The sequence below is a fragment of the Delphinapterus leucas genome, chromosome 7 (assembly GCF_059928025.1).
Source record: "Delphinapterus leucas isolate spDelLeu-1000000601 "Yukka" chromosome 7, BTC_Dleu_Yukka2, whole genome shotgun sequence".
Taxonomy (NCBI): domain Eukaryota; kingdom Metazoa; phylum Chordata; class Mammalia; order Artiodactyla; family Monodontidae; genus Delphinapterus; species Delphinapterus leucas.
In genome coordinates, this window is record NC_143135.1 from 96,207,182 (window position 1) to 96,226,648 (window position 19,467).

Here is a 19,467-nt window from a genome sequence, read left to right on the forward strand (position 1 = left end):
CACCATCCTCAAAGGCGAATCCTGGCACTGTGGGTGTGGGGCTCAGGAGTTCACAACCTCATCCTGCCCTGCTCACATCTCTTCCGCTTTCTCAGGAAGAGGGACCACTTTTCTGGTCACAGGGAAGAGTGTGGTACATTCAGACGCTTTTACTTCCTCTATTCAGAGGCCCTGAAAAAGGGACAGCTTCTTCCATTGGCCTCTGGGGAAGTGATTGCTTGTCCCTAATGAATGGGAGAAGCTAATAGGGACGTGAGCTACAATCCCAGACTCCCAGGTACAAGTTTGCAAAGGGCTGGCCTCTCTCCCCATGCCTGTCTGGGCCTTGCCAGGTAGCATGGACGAGGCGGCCCAGGGAAAGAGGAAGCCTGAAATTCCAGGAGTAACTTGCTGCAAAAGAGTGCGGAAGGGGCCTGTCACTCTCTCCACCATGGCCAGCCCCTTCTGGTTGCCATTTCTCCTCCCTCAACCCCACCTGCTGGCTGAGATCACAGTTTCCAGCAAGGCCCGAGGTCATCGGGTCGCTAGAAGAGATGCCATCACTGTGTTTCTTGGACTGGAAGCAGTCATGCCATCGGGCACCCACCCCTGGAGCATCCCCTGGACCCTTAGCCTGGGGGGGAGGGGGAGAGTTTCTTCACCAGAAGAAAGGCCATCGCAGAGGGAAGGGAGGGAAGGGGAAAGGTTTCTGGGATGAGCCACTCCGAATAGCTTTGGCAGTTTTGAAGGTCACTTTTTTTCCCCTTCCACCAAAGAATTTAATTAGGCTTCCATAAAGCAGCTAGATTTAGGAGCGGAACAGTTTTAGCTCCCCTGCTAGGAGTCCTCATGAATATTAAAGACTGGGGAAGGAGGCAAGAGGCAGAAGCGGGGCCAGCTCACACCCTACCTCCATTCCTGGGGCACTGCGGTGCATGGGCACAGGAGAAAGGGCAGCTGGGTTCCTTTGGCGGCGGGCCGGAGGGGATCCTGCACAGCCCTCAGCGGCTGCACGTCACCAAGTGCTGAAATCATCACTCCTTCTGCGCAGCCAGGACTCAGGGTGGGGTGTCCTGCAGTGCAGTGCGGGTGGGCGAGGGAGTATAGCGCTGGCCCGATGGCTCAGGTGACAGCAAAGGCGGCAGGCTCGGCAAGGAAACTGAGGATCCACGCCAGGCCCTCTTCGATTGCTCTTACTGCCCCTGGGAGGAGGGCCAATGCCCTGGGGCCGTCTTCAAGGCTTTCCTACAGCAAAGGTCAGCCACCTCCCCAAATGGGGCACGGCTGGGTCACGTCAGAGAGCAGGGGTTGATCAAGTCCTTACATGCTCAGCTTCTGAGGGGAAACAAGATGGACCCGCACCTGCCCTGCAGAGGTTTCCGGTGGAGCCAGGAGACAAGACAGGCTCCCCAGAGCTGTCTGAGAGAGCAAGTGGACAGGCCCAGCCATGCTCAGACAATGAGTGGATTCTTAGTTCCAAGGACTGTGGGGCAGGTGGGGGTGGCAGACCCTGGGCACTGTCGGGGTCAGCTCTACCGTCACAGTGAGGAGCCCCTCCAGCTCTGCTGTTGATGCCAACCCAACCCCACCTTCTGGCACATTCCCACAGGGTTCCTGCCGTGCTTTCCAGACATGTTCATTCCCATCATCCCCCAGGAGCCCCACTCACAGGATCCCTGAGAAAGAGGCGGGGTGGGCGGGCTCCCATCTCCCTCCATTTCACAGATGGGGAAACTGAGGTCTTGTGGATGTCATCCCTGATTCCATCCCTTGCCTGAGGTCATGGAGCTGATAAACAGAAGGATTGGGTCTAGAACCCAGATTCTGGGCTCCCAGCCCCACACATTTTTACCTCAGCAGTCATGGTTCTGGTCACAGTCAAGATTAAGGCCCTGTTGATATGGCTCTGGACTGTGTCAGGAGGAATTTGTGGGGAGGGATCTCATTTCCCCAATGTCTTTGTCTGCTGAGGCTCCTATAACAAAGTGCTATAGACTGGGTAGCTTAAACAACAGACATTAGTTTCTAACAGTTCTGGAGGCAGGAAGTCCAAGACCTAGGTACTGGCTGATTTAGTTCTTGGTGAGAACCTCTTGCTGGTTTGCAGACTGACACCTTCTTTCTGTGTCCTTACATGGCACAGAGAGAGAGAGAGGGAGAGAGAGAGAGAGATGCCCTCTTCTTATAAGGGCACTAATCTCATTGTGAAGGCCCCACCCTCACGAACTTATCTAAACCTAATCACCTCCCAAAGCTCCCCACCACCTAATACTATCATATTGTGGGTTAGAGCTTCAACATATGGATTTGGGGGGGGGACACAATTCAGCCCATAGCACCCTACTAGATTCCCACCCGTTGGCTGGGGCCCATGCCTTGTTATAGACAGTATTTGCCCCACAGAGCCAAGGGCAGAACTAGGCTTCAAGAGGGGCAGGCTGTAGGCAGCCTGATTCACACACATATCAAAACTTCATTTATTCAGCAAACCCTGAGCAGCCACTAAGGGCCAGACACCAGGCCAGGCACCATTAGATCATAGAAGGCCAAGGAAGCTCAAGCAACATGGGATAGGAGTGCAGAGTACCCATGAACCTGGAGAAGGGGAGTTCCCCAAAGAAGCCAGTGTCCAGGTTCTTGGTTTCTGGTGTACAATGCTCAGGTCCAGTATTGGCAGGTGAGGCAACAGGAAAGGAAGAAGGCAGCACATTTCTGGGCTCAGGTTGGAGCTGTTCTCCTGGCAGCTGCCTCCCCATCCTGGTCTTATTTGTCTGCCCATAAATACCCTCCTGGTTCCCAACCCGACACAACGTGGCAGCAGCCAATGGCTGGAGCAATGGGCCAGGAGCCTAGAGAGCTGTGAAGAAGGCTGTGGTTTGCTGGGGTGCTGTTTGTGATTTCAGCTCTTTGAAGGCCCAGCTGGGAAATAATCTGTCCTTCTGTTGAGGCCTGGATTTGACCCACAGAGTCGCTGAGCTGGCCAGGGCCTAGCTGTCTGCCCAGTTGCTGCAGCCCACTGTGGCACTGGTGTTATCCAATGAGTTCTATGGGTTTTTTTTTTTTTGAGAAATGGAGTCCTCACCAAGGTCTTGAGATGTATCATTCGTGAACACCAGACCTACTATACAATATTCTTGGTTTCATCACTGACTTGCTTTTTGACCTTGAGCAGGATTCCTAACCTCTATGGGCATATTTCCTCTTGATGACAGAATGACGACAAGAGTCCCAGTGACACCTGCTTCCAAGCACATGAAAGTTTTCTGTAAAGTCTCAGTTTCTTGATGTCAGTGAGGCCTTGTTCCCAGAGCAGCTCTGCCATTTGGGTTCAGGAGCCCGGGGCGGGGGCGGGGGGTGGGGAATGAAACTCCACCCAGGTCTGTATTTAGGATCCAGTCTCCGCCCACCCTCGGGGTGCTTTGTGACCCTGGGCAGGAGGCTTGCCCTTCAGGGTTTCTTCTGGCTCCTTGTCTGGTGGGAGGATGGGCAGGGGCCGCATCTGAGGCTGTAGACATCCCTCTGGGCTGTCGGGGGAGATGCCAGCAGCTGGGGTTTGCAGAGAGCAAACAGATCTCCAGAGCAGGGAGCCCCCTTTTGCCCACATGGGAAGCTTCCTGCCCCCCCCCCCCGCCCCATCTTGCTCCTTCCACCCTCCACCTGCTCCGGCTCGCCAGCTTGACTCCCTGGCCATCCATTCGTCTTGCCTATCAGAGAGCCCACGGCACACCCTCCCAGTCTAGTCAGCTTGAAATTAAAGACTTGCTCCACAGAGCCGGGTCCTCTCCAGGGACGCTGCACTTTGATTATCCCCTCGGAAGGAGCGGCTGATTCGGTTTCTGCTGTGATGCTCCAGGATGGGGTGGGGAGGTGTGGCGGGGGGAGGGAGGGGAAGAGGGCTGGAGAAGCTGTTGTCTCTCTGGAGCGGGGCACCTTGCAGAGCTGAGGGATCTAAAGGGCAGTGTCCCCGGTAGCAAATTGACCTCGTGTTCGGATGGCCGTTGTGCCGGCTCAGGGGATGCTGCTGGAGTGAGTGTTACGAGGCTGACTAGGATGGACTCTCCGGAAGATCCCAGGGAAGGAACAGAGGAGGCTCGGCACTGCTGGGTTTGCTGAGGGGCCAACCTCTCTTCTTTGCTCTGATCTTTCCCATGTTGGATAAGTGTCTTTATAGAGAAATGCAATTCAGCAAGGAGCTAGCTCCTCTTCCTCCAGTGTAGCTCAGGGCCCCAAGAGGTGCAATGTAAGGAAGTGTGGCTGGAAGGGGGCGCTCTTTGGGTGACCGTCTGGGCTTCTGTCTGTGCAAGGAACACAAGTGCCAACTGGGACCTCCCCGCACCTTAAGATTTATGACACTGGCCTGAACCCCCATCACACATGGAAATTCCGTGCTCTCTCCCAAGACTTCTAAGAATTTCCGGGGAGGGGAATGAGCTTGATTCTCGTGAGCACCTTGGCTATGAGCTCGTGCTTCTGCTGAATTCACTCCGTTTATGGATAGTCTCCTGACCGTTCCAGTTCGGCAGTCTCACTTTAGTTGTGGGATTCAATTCCCTCCTTCAATTTCTACCCCCAGACCACTCACACAAGGCCTTCACACCTGTGTCAGACTTGACTGAGGTGTGGGGAGACAGAAAAAAATGTTTGGGGGAGGGGGTCATTACCTGTTGAAAGGTGGGGAAAATTGGCACATCTAAAAGCATAAGAAAACAACAAATTTGGATCAAATTGATATAAATGACTTTTTAAACTGCACATATTTAAAGTGTTCAATTTGGGAAAATTTTAAACATCACCACAGTGAAGATACTGAACACGTTCGCCCCCTCCCCCAAAGGTTCCTTCTCCCTCCACGCTGGCCAACCATTCATCTGCTTCCTGTCACTATGGATTGGATTGCGTTTCCTAGAGTTTTATATAAATGGAATCATGTGGTGTGGGCTCTTCTTAAGACAGAGAGGTTTTATATCTCAGAAGTGCAAACAGCTTCATGTTGGATATTTGACATACTTTTTCTTTAAAATTGCGTTGCCCACTCCGCCGAGATGCTGTGTAGCGCCCACACCATCCCGCTGGGCTCTTCTGCTTCCCGCTGCTCATGAATTTCATCTCAATTTTAATGCAGAGCCGTTCGGCGACCTTTTTGTTTCCTTGACTTCTGTTAATCCATATCCTTAGTGACTTATCAAGGTAATTTCCTGAACAAAAGAGGGCTCCCTCCCTAACATCAATTCTAGTGCCAGCTGTTAGGATAAATTTTTCTATCCTCTTACGACTTGTGTGTGAGTGTGTGCATGTGTATGTAAGTGTGTGTGTGTGCCCGTGCGCACATTTGGGAGTAGAAGCGTGGGCCAGGCAAAGGGGGCTATTTTTAAAAAGCGTTTGTTGATGCCTACCTGTAGCAGGCACTAGGCTAAGTTCTTTCATTCATTACCTCACTTAGTCCTCACAGCAAATACGTGACATAGGAATAATAATTCACTTTCACAGATGGGAAAGTGAGACTCCAAGAGGCTAAATACATTGTCTACAGACGAAAGCAAAACCAAGCCCCAAGTGTCCTGGACTCCAAACTTGGTGCTCATTCCTCTGCACCGGGAATGAGGAGGAGGTTGTGAAGCCTGTGTCTCACAGGTTGATCGGGAGTCGCTGCTTGGACGGCTGTGTTGAGAAAGACAATGAAGCTGAGTCTGAGCTCAGCAGAAGGCTGGCACCATTGATTAGTGATGTCTGTCACAGGTGTGGGTGTGGAGGTGATGTCTGTATGTCTTCCTTGCTTTATACCGTGCTTCTTTAGTCCTTCCTGTAATGCAAAATTGAGTTATTTTTCTCCATCAACAGGAGAGTCAAAGCCTTGATCTCTGAAGGAGCACCCACAGGATGCCCCAAGCTGGTTGGCTCCATCTAATGGCTTCTCTCTAGCAGGATTTCATGCCTAACCTTGGTCCCCACACCTCGGCTGCAGTTGTCAGAGTTCTCCTCTCATCCTCTCTCCAGCCCTTTCTCTGTAGGCATCCAGCCCCCAAGGCTGCCATCTTGTTTCTCTCCCAAACCTCACCACTCCATGACAGGCAGCTAGGGCTCTGGGTCATGTGCGGTAGAACAGCACTGTCAGACCCCAGGCTGAGCACTCTGCTTACCCCGCTCTCTCTGACACCTCTTCTGATTTCCTCTCCACCTCCACGGCCATCTCTGGTCCAGTCACCAGCACCTCTCATCCGCATCACTGCAGAAGCCGCTTCTTCTCCTGCCTCCGGCCAGTCCGTTCTCCTCAAGGCGGCAGGAAGCCTCTTCTAAAATGTCCATGGGATCATCCCGCCTCCACAATGCCGTAGTGGCTTCCACCCTATTAACTTGCAACTCCTCACCGTGGAGGCCTCTGGGGCCTTCTCTCCGTGAATACTCCAAACTCAAGTTTGCCTTAGGCCTTTACACCTGCTTAAATGCCACCTTTCTGACCATCCTATCTAAAATCAATGCTCTCTCCCTCCCCTTACTGTCACTTCTCTCATTTCCTTCAGAGCACTTATCACAAGATAACGATATGCCAGAGAGTAAGCTCCATGGGAGCAGGGATTCTGTCTTTCTTTGTCTACTTTTCAGTCTAGAATAATGTCAGGTACATAGAAAACACCAAATATCTGTGGAAGGAATAAACTCAGAGAGATTTACTGCAAACATACGCTTCATTGTAAACCTCCTCAAACGGTTTATGAAATGGGAGGGGAATAGTAATAATACATGGAAAAGACATGAATATCTAGGTGACCTTGGGCAAGCCATTTAACCAGCTTGGACTTCAGTCTCCTTGTCTGCAAAGTAGGGCATGGGTTGTCCTGCACACCCCAAGAGCTGAGCAGGTTGGTGATGGGGCCTGGGGAGCATTCTCCTCAGGAACCGGACCACCACTAGGCTTCTTGGGAAGTGCTCCAGCTTTGGGCCTCTGAACCACCTGTCTTTCCCTGCCCCGGGCCAGAGCCAGAGGCTGACAAGACCTCTCCCCAGCCCCAGCTTCTCTCCTCCCTCCTTCCCTCTGCCCCCTCTGTTTCTGTCTAGTTCCCAGATCCAGCTGGGAGTTCCTTCCCACCTCCTTCCCGGGAGCCTCAGAGCCTTTGAGTCAAAGGTGCTGGGTGCTGGCCCATCAAGCAGGAGGAAAAGCAGGCGGTGGTTTAGGGGAAGGGACACCCCTTCCCGGGGCCTGAGGAATGGTGTCTCAGACTCTCTGGGTTCCGCTCCCCGGAGCAGCTTGGTGGAAGCACATCCCTTATCCTCCCAGGTCACTTCTCCGACCCCTCCTCCACTCACCCACACCCTGGCCACTCCCATCACCTCCTCTCCCCTCCATCTATAGGATAGAGGGGAGGATTTTACATCACAGGGCCAGGCTCCTGGGGAAGCTGCGCACAGCACTGCCTCAGGTAGGAAGGAGGCAAAAGGTCGGCAGTGACTTTCTTCTGGGGGACATTCACCAGATGCTAATGGTTTCTTCCTACATGACCCCATCTTTGAGTAATGGCCTCTGGGCCTGGGGGTGACCTCCGGAACACAGTCTGGGGAGGCAGTCTGGGTCAGGTGGCCTCCCTCATCCCACTCCTACTGACGGAGTCCCCGAGGAGGGGTCCTTGGTTTGTCTGCCTGGGAATGGCCCGCTTCAGCCTGAGGCTAGGTGGTAATGGAATGTCAGGACATGGGTTCCACTGGTGACAGGGTGACATCGGGCAGGCCACTGCCCTCTGTGGGTCTCAATTCTGTCTGCTGGTAAATGAGGGATTGGAACTAGAGGTCTTGGGATGATGTTTGCTCTGAGAGACTAAAACTCCATCCAGAGCTAAGGTGCTACTGATTGTTCCTGACCGACTCAGGTGAGCTTCTTTCTGTGCCGAATTCCTGGCTTCTCAGACCCTCTGCTTCTCAGTGCAGGCAGGGCCCCCAGCAGCTAAGCGACAACCTCGTCGTCACTGTCACCACTGCTACCCTTTGCCACAAAACCACTACTGGCTGGCTGTTTCCACGCCTTGCCTCACTTCTCTGTGCGGTAGATAAAACTTGCTCTCCAGGGAATGAAATAGAGAAGCACTTACATAAAGTTAGAAGTGACCAAGGCAGGATTTGCCCTGCTGCCCGAGCCATGCTCAACCCACAATGCCGGACTGTACACTCGTCCCCTCCAGCCTTCTGCCATTGGGCAGAACTTTGCATAAATGACCCACAATGGTGGGAGGAGATGAGGGCCCTTCCCTAGACACCTTGGAAAACAGGGCGGGCAGCTCCCAATGTCTCTCCTAGGAGAGTTGGTAGGGCCCCTCTGCAGACTCCGGGGCTGTGATGGAAAATGTTATCAAAGAAGGAACTTCTGCCAGCCGTGGTGTGTTTCTTGAGAAGGGCAAAGGGCTAGCGAGGCAAGCATGATCCAGAGAGAGCCGCAGGGACAGGCCTGAGTGAAGATAAACTACATGTTTCTGGTGCAGCAGGGAAAGCAGAGAAGCCGGGACGGGTAAATAAGGAGACAGGTGCTGAGCATGGAGCCAGGGGAACTAGCGCAGGAGGGCACCGGGGCAAGGAAGCCTGCCTGGGTCCACGGAGATCCTTGAGAGACTCAGACAGGTAGGAAAGGGCAGTGGGACAAGCTTTCCAATGCTTTCGCTCTCCTTTGAGGCAAAAGGAGATGGAGGCTCTGAGGCTGGTTGGAACCATTTATCTCCTGGAGTTTCCAGCTCCTTACTCTGAAAAGCCTGGGAACCAGAAACAGCCTTTGCCCCCTTGCCGGCTGAGGTAGGGTCTCTAGGAATCCAGCTCTCCCTGCTCCCACCCCTTCACATGATAGACACACTTCAATACCTAAAGGCAGAGGGACAAAGAAGGGAATAAACCAATCAGGAGGTAATAAACCAGTCCGATGGTTTCTTTCTAAGGCAGCCTTGCAAATAAGAACGTAACATACCAACCTAAAATAAGTCTTCTTCATCTGCCCTCTGCAGGAGAGGGAGTCAGGTCAGTGACCGGGGGCCTTGTTGGCCTGGCAGAGTCTGTGGAAACCTAAAACATGCTCTTGAGGGTGGGCCCAAGAGCCAGCCCCTTCTGCACCTTAGAGTCTAATGTCATGCTGGGTGACACAGTGCCCCCAAGACCTCCCTTAGGGCCCCAACTAGAAAGAGCAGAAGCTAAGGCAGAGAGCATACACTCTCTTTCAGATGGTCCCAGAGTTCTCATGAGGGCGGTGCCACTCAGGGCTCTGCCAGACCCTCCAGGGACCGCAGGCTGTGTGTCAGCAGGGACGGGAATCCACGTGCCATCAGCTCTAGATCTTGGGAAGACACATCCATCTGATAACACGGCTGGTTCATTTGTATCCATTTGGTGCCCTCCTCAGATGCTGGGATTTGTCTTCATTAGGGAGGGAAAGAGACATTTTCTGATAAGGTCTGAGGGGCGACTTCACCTTCATTCTGCCTCACACCAAAGCCGGAGCAGTGGCTGGGGTATTCTTCTGAGACCTCATGGGGAGATGAGTCCCTGTCTCTCTTTAAGATGAGGAAAGAGTCTGGACAAAGGGACTCCTGGGCAGAGGGTCCCTGGCTTCGTGTCCACCCCAGGAAAGAAACCCTGGAAGAAACTGAGGACTGTCCAGCCCTCAGCTTGGGGGCCCTTTGCTCTGAGGACAGACACATTTGCTCTCTACTGTAGTGTAACAAATCGCGCCAGGACTTGGTGACTTAAAGAGACACTAATCATTAACCATCTCTCATGGCGTATGGTGTTCAGGGGCAGCCTGGTTGGGTGATTCTGGCTCAGGGCCTCTCACAAGGCTGCAGTCATCTGGAGGCTGGACTGGGCTGGGCCCCGTTTCTAAGGAGGTCCTCTCACATGGCAGGCTAGCTGGTTGCTCTCGCCTGGGCTCTCAGCCAGGCTGCCTAACACGGGACTGCTTCGCCCAGAGAGAGCCATGCAAGAGACTGAAGGTGCGACGCCGTCATGACCTAGTCTGGGAAGTCATGTCCCATCACTCCCACTGCATTCTAACGGTCGTGGTCTAGCCCTGATCCGACATGGGAGGGTCTACACAAAGTCTAATTCCAAGAGGATCAATGGGGGCCATCTTGGAATCTGGGCATCAAGCAGGGATGAGAAAATGCTTGGGATAGGGATGGCATTAGGCTTAAGGATTGGAAGCCTAGGGAATAGGGGTGAGGAAAGAGCACTGACCTCAGAGTCAGAAAGATCTGGGATTGAATCCCAAGAGTCACCCACCAGCTGTGGGACTTTTGGCAAATAACCTTGCACTTTTAGCCTCGGCTTCCTTATCTGCTGAAAGGGGATGAGTATCCCGCGTCACGCTCTGCCCAAGGCATGATGAGGGTGTGTGATGCGTGGTCAGGCTCAGAAAATGATCATTCAGTTCTTCCAGGGTCCTGTCCTCCCAATGCCAGACAAAACCCATAAGCTTTCTGGTCACCTATCATCCACCTTCTGGGGCCACTGACCAGAACAAGGAGATTCATGAAGGTTCCTGATGGCCCCTGATGGCCTTCATGAAGGCCCCTCCCAGGAAAACTCCTGGAGCTCCACCCACAGGGGCCCCAGGGTTGGGGGCAGAAGACATGTGTCTTCCCCTTCTAGTGGTCTGGTCAAAATGCCCTCCTTTGCCTGTTAGGTGAGCCCCCTGCCCTGGGTGATCACAGGCCTAGGGTATGGAAGGGAATAGTAAGTAGCCAGTGTGGTGTGTCTGGAGGGTAAAGTTTGCGGTTCTGAGTGATGAGGCTGGGAATGCAGATGGGGGTAAGTTTGCGAAGGACTTTACTCCCCAGCTGAAAATCACATCCTTTGTCTGTGGGTCCAGGGCAACCATAGGAGGTTCCCAAGCTGGGGAAGGCACCATGGTCCAAGCTCTGCTTTAGAACAACCAATATGTGGAAGGTCTGGCTCCAGCTTTCTTCTCCCCACCACCGTCATTATTGACCTGTTCACGACCACCACCCAAACCCACCACTTCAGGGAAGGGCCGATGGAGCCGCACCACCAAGTTAATACATAAACCCCTGGCCTTCAGTGCCACGCCAGCCCAGAGGGGAGACAGCTGTAACAAGAGAGGAAATTACAGATAAGAGAAGGGAAATGGCCACAGCAAGATGAAGGGAAGGCAGGAGCTGGCAGAAAACAAACCAAGGTGACAAGACAGAATCAATAACAATCACCTCAAAGAGAAGAAGATGGGATTCATTACCGAGAGGGTAAAACAGACATTACCCAGCCTGCCCACGCGGCTCGCTGCACAAGTGGAAGAACTTTCAATTCGGTTTGTGCTGACGGTGGAAATACTTGACAACACGGTGACGTAGGAGAGAGAAGAGGAAGACACAGAGAGAAGCAGAGAAAGAGACACCCAGGGAGACTGAAGGAGACAGCGGAACGCGCAGAGGGACAAACACGGGTGGAGTTTGATTGATTTTGTGCCTAGGTTCTTGAGCCTGGGGTGTAGAGGGACAGGGACCTCTTACCCTACAGGGAGCTGGGACAGACCTGAAACTGTTGAAAGTAAAGGAGGAAGATGAAGGCATGGAGACCATCACAGACCGGTTTTGGGGAGAACTATTGGAAGAGAACCCATGTCTTTGATGAGGGGCTGAAAGCTGAGCACGTTCACATCAGCCATCTTATCCTGTGCAGAGAGAACAGGAAGCCGACTTCCAGGGTGGGGCTCATGGGAACGTGTACAAAGGACAGGAGTCCCAGGCCAAGGCTTACGGTCCCCCCGCCATCCGTCCTGGAGGCGGACAGGGCGGAGCCTTTCCCCCACTTTGGAAGGAAAACTGGTGCTTAGGGGAATGTCAAGCCTTCAGGCCAATGGAACTGCAAAGGCGGAGATGCTGCCAGGTCCCAGAGGGGCTGGATTCCCGGGCAGCATCCTCTATACCAGGCAGCAGGGCAGGGTTAAGGTCAGGGATGAGGCCACGCTCAGGGTGCGTGAGGCAAAGAGACTGAGTGTTAGAGCCAGCTGCAGGAGCGCAGGGAAGACGGGGTGATAGTCAGAGGTACAGTCTTCAAGCCCAAGTGGTCACCATCCAAGATGGGGTAGCAGATATCCTGACAGGTGGGCAGAACGATGCAGGGGGCAGCGGGCAGCCTTGGGGTGGTCTGCTTCTGGCAACAGGACCCTAGCCGTGGGGAGGAGGTCTGACACTAGCAGGACAGAGATCCAAGCCTGGAAAGACCAGGGTATCGGGAAGGCCAGCAAGATAAGGCCTTGAACAAAGCAGATGAAGAAGCAAAGCAGGCGCTACCTCATCAGTCCCGTGGACCATGCAGAGCAGCCCTGGGGACCATGATGGTGTAAACGTCAGGCCAGAACTGCTAAGATCCTCCAGCCCTAAGGCTGGACCTGGGCTTGTGGCAGAACCTACTGACGGAAGGGGAAGGGTAGGAGGGTGGAATGAGCAATCCCAGCCTTGGGAAAAGGAGGGCTGTACAGGCCAGGGCCCAGTCAGGTCCAGGCACCCAAGGCCCCCGTCCCCAGGCCTGACTGGACCTTCTCAACCCTAGCACCGGCTGTGTGCTTGCAGACCTATGAGCCGGGCACCTGTGGGCAGGGATGTGGGCGGGCTAGAGGCCAAGGGACCCAAGAGGAAACTCTGGCTGGCATCCTGTGCCCCTAGGCATCCTGCACCCGGGCGGTGAGCAGCTGATACGGCCTGCCTGGAGGGTGCTGGAAGCTGCACTTGGTGCTGGTGTTTAAATCGTGTACCTGTCAGGGCCAATCTGCAGTGTGAGCCAGAAGTGAGCTGGGAGAGCATCCAGGGCCCGGTGCGCTCACACCGCCAGAGGACAGGCCCTCCGCCATAGGTTACTTGTTCAGTCACCACCCTCCCGGAGGGGAGACCAGCGAGCAGTAATACACCAGCAGACAGTTATTACTCACACAGTGAGCTTACTGTGTGTCAGTCACTGTGCTCAGTGCCATACGTGCTTTGTCTCATTTGAACCGCACACAGCTAATGTTACGTCCATTTTAAAGAGGATGAAACAGGTTCAGAGAGGTGATGGAACTAGCCCGACGTCACACAGCCTTGAAGTGGCAGAACTTGGATGTGAACCTAGGCAGTTTGACTCCTTAACCTCATTATGTCATCTTTGTCTAAGGGCCATCCCTAAACTCTTCAGACTTCTCGTTCCTAAAGATGCCTGCGTCCCACATCTGTGTCCCTCCCACAGTGGGCCACAACAGCCCCTTCACCCATCTTCATCCTTGGCCTCTCTACCTTCCTTCTTGTTTTCTTTTTCCTTTCAGTCAACCTCTCTGTTTGTTTCTGTGTGTCTCTCAGCATCTATACCTCCCTTTCGGCCATTGTCTCCTTTGTTTTTTCCCCATGTTTTGCCTCTATCTTCCTGTATTCATCTGGAAGATTTGAGTTATTTCCTTTTGTGTCTTTTATTTCTAATTCACATTCAGCCTATTCTTCCTATTCTGTACTATTTAGGGTAATATAAATGGTCATTCTCACACAACTTGCAGAAAAGCCGTGTCTGTTTGGGAGGATTTACTTGGCAGATCTCCTAGACGCAGGTATTTCTTGTGGGCTCTGCTCTACTCTCATGACTGGCCCCTTCTCTTTCCCCTATCCCAGCTTAGAGCTGATGGAAAGGGCTGGAACAGCCCAGCCGGAGCAGACAGAGGCAGCCAGAGCCGATGCTCACCAGAGCAGCTTGCAGGGAAGGGAGAGGCTTTGATCTCAGGCACTTAACATGGACACAGCATCTTTGGCCTTTGGGGAAAAAAAGTGATGGGCTGGATGGGGAGGAACAGTGGGTAGCTTAGTTGAAAGCGCACTGATACTGACAAAAATCTGGTTAAAACAATTAAACTGGTCAAATATAACTATTTTCACTCCCTAACAGTTTGGGGTGCTACAGATGTGCCCTGTTCTAGCCCCCCAATAAAGATGCTCCAGCCTAGCCCCTACCTCCCCACTGCCATGACAGCAGCACATCCAGATAAGCCCCTCCCCATCATGGGTCCCAGGGGCCCCAGGACTAATGAGTCTTTGGAGGGGCAAGGCCAGACTCACTGGCACCTCAGGGCCTCTGCATATGTCCTCCACCTGCCTGGACCACTCTTTCCCTAGATGTTTGCGTGGCCGGCTCCTGCACATCCCTCAAGGCCTCTGCTGGGTTGTTACCCTCTCAGCCAGGCCTTTTTTGAAAACCCCATTTAAAATGGCCCCCACCCAGCCATTCTCGTCCCTCATCTGTTGCCACGCACTCATCTCCTGCCACTGTTTAATCAGTTTTCTCTCTTTCCTCCACTTACATGTGATCCCCACAGGAACAGTGTCTGTCCATCTGACTTACCGCATCCTCAGAGCCTCCCGTACAGCCTGGTACATAGTGGGCACTCAGTAAATATTGGTTAAATAAGGGGTTTTATAACTAGATTGGAAATTTTGCTGTACCGTGGGGATGGTTTTGCGGTCTTTCTATGTTTTTAAACAGTTTTACCTACTTTTCATATTTGAGTTATTTCCTTTTGTGTCTTTTATTTCTAATTCACATTCAGCCTACCCTTCCTATTCTGTATTATTTAGGGTGACATAAACGGTAATAAAAAGTTGGAAATAACCTAAACATCCAATCACAGAGATTACTTGGAAACATGTCTAATATTACAGAACAGAATATATGACAAGATTTTATTTTTGTAAACTGAATCTGAAGATACATAGATATTTATCTCTCATTATTTGGCAAAATGTTTTCTCAGAAACACATATTAATAGCTGTCAGAGGAAAAGGGAACTCTGGTGTCAAAGAGTTTAGAGAACAACAAAGTTAAAATAGGTTTCTTAACTGTGCATCTCCCCAGAGCTTCCAATTCATTTATGATGACTGTCATAATGAATATTCATTATAATGAATATTAAGAGGCTCCAAGAAGAAAATACAATATGTAATACTTTTCAAATTTTGACCAGGTTTTTTGTTGCTGTTAATGTTCTTGTTTTACAGCACAAGGGACTAAGGTTCTGGAACTTTCTTTGGGAAGTGGTAAAATTTGCCTGATCACACATACACACGCACACACACACACACACACACACAAAGAATCCAGAAGTGCGTGCATGTACCAAGATGTTCTCAGTGGTTGTGTCTGAATGGGTGGGTTTATAATTGTTCTCTATGTCCTTTTTGTTTGTCTGTATTTTCTGTAATGTGCATTTTTTTAATAAGATAAAAAGCATAAACAACTAAAAACAAAACTATAAAAGAAACTATTAAGAGAAAAGATCTGGAATTTTTCAATTTGGGTTCCCCTCCCTCTTTTTAAAGATTTCTAATTTGTTTTCAAACTGCTCTGGGTTTTTTTTTTTGTTTTTTTTTTTTGCGGTACGCCGGCCTCTCGCTGTTGTGGCCTCTCCCGTTGCAGAGCACAGGCTCCGGACGCGCAGGCTCAGCGGCCATGGCTCACGGGCCCAGCCTCTCCGCGGCTTGTGGGATCTTCCCGGACCGGGGCACAAACCCGCGTCCCCTGCATCGGCAGGCGGACTCCCAACCGCTGTGCCACCAGGGAAACCCTACTCTGGGTTTCTTTTTGCAATGCTTTTATATTTTTTATTTTGAAAATTAGTTGCAAATGAAAGTTTCCAATTAGCAGCTCATATTTTTTTATGACCCATTCATCATCTTGACCAAATAGTCATCTCTGGACCAAATCAGGCAGGAAGATGGGAGGAGAGACTTGGAGTGGGAGGTGAAAGAGGGGCTAGGAACAGACAGGGCAGAAATGAGAGAGACGGGAAGGAATGGGAGAAGAGAGCAGAGCTGGAGCAGTGGAGAAAGAGAACTCAGAGACATGGTGGAATCAACAGGGGGAGAGATGGGAGTGTGGGCGGCCATCAGACATTCACGGGACTGTGTCCTGTGCTGAGCACCGGGGAAGGGCGCACAGGACACAGTGCTGAGATTACAGCATGATGGGGAGACGGGTAATGAACCATTGCCAGAGAGTGTTTTGTGTCATGAAGCAGGAAGCTGGCGGTGCTCTGGGACCTAGAGACCCAGAGAGGCAACTGTCAGCACAGCGAGAGGAAGCAGTAGATGCTCACCTGAGCTGCCCTTTCTCCCAGAGGGCAGAGAGGGGGTCCCTGAGCTCCCGTCCAGGGTCTCCATGGGAGGGGACTTGGGGCTGCTGCCTGGTTAAGCTGGGTGGGGCTGGTGAGGGCTGGACCACTTGTCCTGTCTCAAGCGGCACATGCATCTCGGGCAACGTGCACTGTTTTTACAGAGATTGTTATAAATCTACAAAAATAGATTTTTTTAAATTAGAAATGTCCTTATTCACATGCTTTACATAAGATTGAGAAACGTCAGTTGCCCACACCAGAGAACACGTATTGTGGCTGCGATCTGGGGACTGGTGGAGATGACATAGGGGTCGAAGCTGTCCCCATCCTCACCCCGGGGCACAGCCTCTGTCAGGTGTTTGTGCGTCACGTCCTGCTCCAAGCCAGGAACATGGGCTTCAGGTCCCATTCAACTCACCAGTCCCTTAATCTGCACAACTTGGCAAAGCCCAAGCCTCGGCTGCCCCCCTGCCAGCCCCAGCCTTCCTCTGGCCCCATCACAGTTACTGGGCTGCACTCCTGGTGGGAGGACGAGCAGGCAGTGGCTAATCCCCCATTAGTACTTCATGCTTCTGCTGGAGTGCTCTGTTTGACGCGAGTGTGGAGGGAGAGGAGGAGAGGTTGTGCCTGCTCTCGGGGCCTGATCTTACTGTCTGAAGCAGACGGAGACCACCCTGGGCCCAGGGACTCCTCAGAGGCCATAACCCACCAGCACTGTCCATCTTATCTGTGGCCAAGGTCAGCGCAGGCTGGGGGAGGGGAGCGGGATTCAGCAAGGGAGTTGCCCCAGCATCACCAGCTTCCCTGCACAAGCCCCATGTGAGGATGCCTGGACCTCTTGGCGTTTAGAGCTCAGCAAGAAGGCAGACGTTAAATAAATACAGGTGTGACAGTTGCCGGTGAAGAGGAAGGGAAGCATGATGGGGGGAGCCGGATGAGAAGGGGAGGGGGCAGCGACTCCTGGGGCCAGTCACCCAGCCTGGGCACAGGGAGGCGCTGTGGCCCTGGAGGACACTGAAGGTGCCACGGGCGGGCATGGGGCTGGGGAGGCTGCGAAGGAGCTGGGCAGGGCTAGAAGGAGAGGAGGGAGCTGTGTGTGTACGTGTATGTCTGCATGAGTGCACGTGTGTACATGGGTGTATGGCCTCCAGGGCCCCTGCCTGCAGCAGTGAGTAAAGTGTCTAAGTGTCCAGGCTCCAGAACCAGACTGCTCACTGGGAATCCTGGCTGTATCTTCCCTTGACGAGACCTTGGCCATGTTCCTTCACCCAAATTCCCAGCCTCAGCTTCCTCCTCTGTAAAATGATAGGAATAGTATCGGCTCTGCAGGGTCACCAGTTAGGATTTGATGAGATCTTACAGGCAAAGCGCTGAAACCAGGACTGACACGTGACTGGTTCTCAGCACATGTTAACTAGTAACACTAGTAACGATGTTATTTTATCTGTCGGGAGGAAAACTGTGATGCTAAGATGATGACTTGCCCTCTGAACACTGGGCATGAGATACGCATTCCTTCTTCCCTGCCAAGCTTTCCCCCTTTTTTGCTTAGGGCAGATCATCAACTGCCCATGCCCTGGGGACACCAGGGAGGACAATGCGAGCAACCGATGCTGCAGGGAAGGACGTGGATCTAAGGGGCTAAAGCACAGCCCCCAGCTCCCCGGCCCACCTGGATAAGCCCCACTAGCCACTTGAGACAGATGGCAGAGCTTTGAGTGACTACTTCAATTTTAACTCTTTTCGATAATCCAGCACCAGAAAGCCACATACTTTAAAACAGTCCTCGTATCATAGATCAGCCCAAAGAGGCCAAGTCCAGCTCAGTTAAACCTCTGGAAACACCATCCATCACTGGGGGCAGCCCCTCCTTAGTGCTCTCCATACGGACTCCAGGCAGAAATGGATGGGCCACTTCTCTTGACGGCAACTCTTGGGTTGTTTACATCTTGCCTTCTTACAACTGGAAATGAACTTTTCTGAGCGGAGCTCAGGGTGGAGATAGAAGTCAGGTGGGTGGCAGGAGCAATAGAATGACTGTCCCTTAGAGAGAGGAAATTGCCCTCTCTCCCCGCCCCTCTCAGGGGACTCCCCTCCTTCCTGATATCTCGTGGGCTTGATCTGTGAGCTTTGCTTGACTCCCAGTATTGAGGAGGAACCCCAGATGGCCTTGGCCTCTCCTGCAGGAACCTTCTAAGAGTCTGCTCGCTGTGGGGTGATTACACAGAGGAGGTCCTGAGTTGTGTGAACGTGGCCTGCTAGAGCAATGCCAGCTCCCCATTGGGTGGGAGTCTCTGTCTGCTGAAGCCAAGTATTCTGCAGAAGCTGGGCCTGTCTCTGGAAGCTGTCTGGCCAGGGATGATGTCCTCTCTGCTGGGGACACCCTGAGGCCTGAGGGCTCCTCCTTCCTGCTGTCTTTATTGTTTTTGTTTTTGTGGTACGCGGGCCTCTGACTGCTGTGGCCTCTCCCGTTGTGGAGCACAGGCTCCGGTCGCGCAGGCTCAGCGGCCATGGCTCACGGGCCCAGCCGCTCCGCAGCGCGCGGGACCCTCCCGGACAGGGGCACGAACCCGTGTCCCCTGCATCGGCAGGTGGACTCTCAACCACTGCGCCACCAGGGAAGCCCTCTGCTCCTTATTAACTGTGATGTGCGCAAAATATTTAGACTCCTTGGCCTAAGTTTCCTTATCTTTGAAAATTGAGGGTATAGAGATACCAGGACAGGCTACCTCTCAGTGTTTCTGAGAGAATCTAATAAGCTTATGTTTGAGAAAGCACACTGTAAATAATAGGGCACCGTACAGGTTGCTGTTATGATTCCAGTGAAGTTTCTGGCCAGATGGAGGCTGGGGGTCAGAATCCGTACCTCCTCTTTCTGTTCACCCATCTGAATTAGGAACAGTCAAGACTGCTATAGAAAGTGACGCAGGAGGCTGAGCTGCCTGAGGCGCTGAGCTTCCGTTGGGATTGGATTCAGCTACCAGTGACCAGAGAACCAGTGGCTAAGATAGGACTTTATTTTTCTCTCACGTGAAAAACTGGAAACTGCTGGGGAATGTCAGAGATGGAAGCTTTGGTCCATACACTCCTCAGGACTCCATGATCCGTCCAACCTGCTCTTCTGCTACCCCTATGCTGTGGCCCTTGTCTTCACTATCTGAGGTGACCGCCATCAGAGCCATGTTCCAGGTGGCTGTGTGGAGAAAGGGGCGAATAAGAAAAGGGCTAAGGGGGCAGCCATATTTCAGGGAAGGTTCCTGGAAGCAGCAAGACAATACTTCTGCCATTGGGCAGAATTTAGCCACACTTCACCGCAAGGGAGACTGGGTTATGAAGTCTTTACTCTGGGTGGCCATGTGCCCAGGAACATTCTCCTGCT